The sequence below is a fragment of the Echinops telfairi genome, unplaced genomic scaffold (genome assembly GCF_000313985.2).
Source record: "Echinops telfairi isolate 266 unplaced genomic scaffold, ASM31398v2 ScPeMD7_18;HRSCAF=68, whole genome shotgun sequence".
NCBI classification, from domain to species: Eukaryota; Metazoa; Chordata; class Mammalia; order Afrosoricida; family Tenrecidae; genus Echinops; species Echinops telfairi.
The window spans coordinates 93,180,367-93,186,101 of record NW_022103915.1 but is presented as its reverse complement, the minus strand read 5'-3'; positions in this window follow the sequence as shown (position 1 = coordinate 93,186,101).

The window sequence follows — 5,735 nt, the reverse complement described above, 5'->3', positions numbered from 1 at the left end:
GCTAAAAGCAAGAAATTTCAATATTATAATATGACAATTCTGGAAATCAGATACTTCTTTCTTCCTGGATTGTGTTGTTATTGTTTGTTGCTATAATTGTTGGTTATTTGTTTAGTGATTTTCTGAACTAATTTTGTAAAGTCAGTCCTCTTTGATATGTGTGGTTACCAAAGCATCCATACTCTTATCTTAGTGGTCAGCTAATGTTTGATCAGAGATTTCCTTAAACATCCGGAACCCCAAAATATCCTAGCCTTTTCACGTATCTGCAGAGATGTATGCATTATTAAATGAGTTCAACACTAGTTAAGTAGTATCCCTCTTTTCCTTAACTTACATTTTCTGCTATGCAAAATGCCAATGAGACATGTGAACTTATAATCTTCTCCAATATTCTGAACATGCAGAGAACCCGGGCTTACACGTAACTTTCTAGATTCCCATGAATATGTTGGCGCTTTCCAAGACTTTATTGCCCAAAGCACTTCATTCTAGAGACTTTCTTCAAATCTATTTGGTCAGTCTGTTGACTCAAGAGTTATCAATTGACTCAGGTAGAAATGAATAAGAAACCTTTGCCAGCAAATGTTTTCAATAAACCCAACTGCCCTGGTAATGGTTTGAGCACTGAACAAGTTCTAATTTAGACAAGACAAAGCAAGTATCTTAATCTGTTCTTCTAGGAACCACATGTATCAGTGAAGAAATATCTTTGTGTGGGAGTTCCGTTCTCTTGCCTGGTACTGGAGATGTGGGCTGTTGTTTTCCAGACTCTGCCATTTAAGGTTTAGAGGCTAGAGACCCTAAGGGGATTTTTTTACTCTGTCTTACAGGGTCATTATGCTTGTGGTGAAAAGTACCATGGACTGCCAAAAGGACAAACAAATCTTTCTTGAAAGAAGTATGGCCAGAATGTTCCTTAGAGGCAAGGATGGAGAGAATTCGTACATGCTTTGCACATGTCACCAGGAGAGACCGGTCCCTGGAGAAATGGTACCTGGAGAAAGTCAAGGGACAGTAAAAAAGAGGAAGGCCTTTAAAAAGATGAATTGACACAGTGGCTTCAACAATGGGCTCAAATATAGGAACAATTGTGAGGACAGCACAGTATTTCATTCTGTTATGCATAGGGTTGCTATGGGTTGGAACTGACTCAATGGCTCTTAATAACCACCATATGCTTTGGGCTGGTTACCAGAGTTCCAAAAAAGTTAATTCTGCTAGATTTATGGAAGGTTAAACATTGGTGTTTCCTAATCCACCATTTTTACTCTGTAATCTCTTTGAAACACGAGTGAAACTCATTTGGCTTTTAAAACAATGCAATGAAATGTCCTAGGTTATGGTCATCAAAGGACTGGATGACAGAGGGAGCTAACATCCCAAATGAGTGTGTTTGTCAACCTCTCCTAGAACTTGGTTTAAAATCTCACTCAAACAATTGATTGTAGAAAGGAAAAAATAAATAAATGTCAGTCTTAGCTCATAGTTGTAACAGTCTGGATATCATTAAAGTGTCATATTTAGAGAAAAAAGGCAAACATTATGGGTGCTATTATCAAAGGTCTGGCTAGGATGTTATAGCTTGTTGTATTGATCTGCTTTGTCTGGCTCATGTGGTTGAGATAGTTTGTGGATGGCACCAAAGGACTTCCAGGAGAATGTGATTTTTCCCTGTTGTTCACTCTGAGGCTGCTAGATGAAGTCCCTTATGGATCACAAAGGTTCCTAATCTATGAGAAATGCATGTGCCTGAAATAAACTAGTCTTTGAAGTGTTTGCTTTATGTAGCCCCAAGTTTATAAATAATCTTGTAATTTTGTAATTTTTTGGTAATTTTTGTGACAAAAAACCCTAATAAGTTTAAGATGAAAGGCCAGTAAATGCTACCCTTGTAGAGAGTGCAGTTTGTTCTCATATTTTCTGTTAGGAGATGGAAACACATTTTTTTTATGTCTATTTGACAATGACACATACCCAAAGCAGCTTTGGCAAATCAGAAGTGTAGGTCAAACTGGGATTATTATACTCTGGTTCCATTCCCTAAAGTGGCCCCAGTATCTCCTTGTTTGTGGAAGCCCAACTACTCTGACTACTGCTCCCGTTTTCCCGACTCCCATCTTGGTGTTCTACTTAGGGTCCTTTGCTTGTTTCTCCAAACTGCCATTGACATTTACTTGGTTTATGTAGATTGACAGATTCAGGATTGTGCTTTCTGGGGTAATTGATCCCTGTGGACAGTATGTGGAACCATGATGGTCAGAGAAGACTAGAGGAGACTCAAGATCCATTCTTTTCACTCCTTTTCTATGCCTTGGACAATCAACTTCTGAAAAGAACAGAAAATAATGTCCATATTTCATGGCTTTTAAGCCAAAGAAGTGACTATGATACAGTAAGTTCTGGCTTTCTAAGTAGGGAAGGCCCTATCCTAACATACAGGATTGGAGGATACTTTAGAGCAATTGGATGGACCTTTGCATCTTCCTTCAAATCACACTATGTTTGCAGAACTCTCCATTGCATCCAGGCAGCAAAAAGGGAAAAAGTTGACGCATCCAAGGTGAGATTGCCTACTAGCTACAACATGATCCACAGTTTATTTTCTCCTTTTTTTCTGTCTGCCTGATAGAATGCAATGTTTTCAAACTTTTGATCTCACACCCTTTTTGTAGTCTTAAAAATTGAGGACCCAAAGAGCTTTTGGTTTTCACTGTATTAAAAAAGAAGTCAGAAAATTTAAAGTATTTATCAATTCATATAAATATAGCAATAATTAAACCACTACATGTGAACATAGTTATACAATTTAAACTCATTAGAGAAATCTTTTCTAATATTAAAAAATATGTGAGAAGAATGGCATTATTTTACATTTTTGCAATTCTCTTTAATGTCTGGCTTAATGCCAATCTATTGCAATATTATACATCCTGTAGCCTCTAGAAAACTCCACTAGATTTTGAGAGAAAATTAAAAGTGAAAAAGGAAAATAACATGTTTATTATCCATCAATTTGTATAAGAAATACTCTTGGACTCTCAATTTTTGCTTGGATTAAATGGGGCTATTAATATCTACTTCTTACATTGGTAGGGGGACAGTTTCTTAATATGCCCTCACCATGAATAGCATAGGACAGATAACCAATAACTGTCCGTTCTAATCCCACCGGCAACCCTCACTTCCATCGGCGCAAATGTAGACAACTAAGTCTGCTGTCAGCAGTGTTTCAGGGAGAAAAAAGAGCAGACATTCATGTTACAAGCCTAAACATTTAAACCAGCTGAGAACCTGAGGGAAAAAAGGGATTTGATTTAACTCTAACTGAAGCTGTGTAACGTAATGATAACAGGGAAGACTTCAAAATCAGGTAGCGTAGGTACACATTTTAACGAGCCATGGTGGCATAGTGGATTATGCCATAACGAAGTACAGTGTTAGGAAAACCAAAGGGGCAGTTCCTCTGTCCGGTGAGACCATGATGAGTGAGAATTGGCTCAACAGCAGTCAGTTTGGTTTGAAGACAGGCATTTGATCTTTCACTGCCACTCTCAAGCCATAATTGAACCTATAAAGAGAGAACCTCAGTCTTTTCATAAGAAGTGGAATAGTGACCTCTTGGATTTAAGATAAGAATGAAAGGAGATAAGACTTCGTGACCCAGTGCTTGGACCAAAGCACATGTCCTGTTTTCTTCCCTAGAAGTACAATACCGTTCATTGCACCCAGGCAGGAATGCTGTCTAGACAATGGGTTTCTCCCTACCTGGGACCAGGAGTTAAAGGGCTGTTATTGTTGTTTGGTGCCATTGAGCTGGTTCCCATCCATAGTGACCCCATGCACAACAGAAAGAAACAAGAATTCCAAAGTATTTATCAGTTAATTTAACTATAGCCTGGTCCTGGGCCATCCTCAGTACTGGTCCTATGCTTGAGCCCATCTTTGCAGCCTCTGTGTCAATCCATTTCCTAGAAAGGCTTCCTCTTTTTCACCACCCCGCTGCTTTACTCAGCATGATGACTTTCTCCAGGGCCTGGTCTCTCCTGACACGTCCAAAGTATGTAAGATGAAGTCTCGCCATCCTTGTCTCTAAGGGGACTCTGGCCATGCTTCTTCCAAGACAGACTGGTTTGTCCTTTTAGTGGCCCATGGTACCTTCAATATTCTTCTCCAGCACCACGATTGAATGTATCAATTCTTCTTCCGGCTTCATTATGCAATGTCCAACTCTAAGGTTGGTGTAGGGATGCCACTTCTTTCCTTTTTTAATGAACCCACCAAAATGGAGACTGGCCGTTTTCATGGACAGCCTAAACAGTTCATTTCTATTGAATTACTTTGTTGGGTAAGGGCAGCTTGGAAGTAATGATCCATTTCTCTTGTTTAAGATAGACTACAGTATAGCTATTCCCACTTGTTTTTTTCCATTAGCTATGAGTTGCCTACTTTAGGATCTTCACCCAAGATTGATCTAATCTGCACTGGAATCCTCTGAAGGAATTGGATGTGTAAGAGATCAAACTACATGCTCAAGATATCACTGCTTGTGAATGGCAGAGCCAGAAGACAACCAGATCTTTCCACCAGAAGACGAACAGTTCACGACCCTTCCTGCCCTAACTGGTTCACTCTATTTTCTCACCTGGCCTTTGATTGCTTACCTATTTACCTCACCTGTGGCAGTCCCTCACTCTGTAAACACTTTGTTTCCACCTTTCATATACTTTTTATTAATCATTAAAGTCATTTAGGGTAGTGTGCCAGTACCCCAAATCAATACTAGCTTTCTTGAGAGGAGAGACACTTTATTGCCTCAACCAGAAGTGTCCACAATAAAGATGTTAAATTATCTTACAAAACAAAACCAAAAAAAGTCTGGAGATAGTGCTACGAGAGTCATTTAATAATTCCAAAAAGACTCAAGCTCTTTATTGCTCTGCACGATCCTTACTGTATTAGATTTCTGTTCTCTTGCCTGTCACTTCATCGTTGCAAGATGGCTCTGACCATTGCCGGAATCTGGTTATTTAGGACAGAAGGGCAAAACGACTGAACCATCCACTCATGCCAATCAATGCCTTTTCTTTTAGCTCCTCTTATAGCTCCTTCCCCTGTACTGCATCCTTAGACAATTCCCAAATGCAGTGAATTGAACTAAAGAACACAGGACCTTTTCAGGGCTTTGATGACAGTTCTATGTGATAGCAAGTTGAGATGCAGAAAGGTGAGGGCATACCTGCATAAGGTGCCCCTGCTGAATATCTTTGCCAAGGAGTAGTGCCTATTTCCACACCCCAACTTCCAATACCTGGAATGTAAACTAATACCTCAGAAAAGCAACATACTGTAACCCCGTAATAGATCTTTAGGATTGCTTGTACTTAGTCAAGCCCGCTGATGTTATGTCTGTAAATACCAAGGGTCTACTCCAGCTTCTCTTGCAATGAACAAGACGGACGGCGTATGTTTCTTACATTCTTGAGAGAATGTCTCTGTTGATAGTTGACTTTAGAACAAATATATGTTTAGTTATCGTTCCCTCTGGTGTCAGCAATAGGTAGAATAAACTTTAAAGATGCTTCAGGTGGATAGCATTTTGCCCTGTACCTTGTTACAAATTGTGAGTCAATTATTTATGAGTAGAGTCCAATTTGTTTAAACCTCATTGACCTTTAATACAGTTATGACATGTGTCTTGACTTGAGTCCTCCTTGTATTGATTTGGTGTAGAA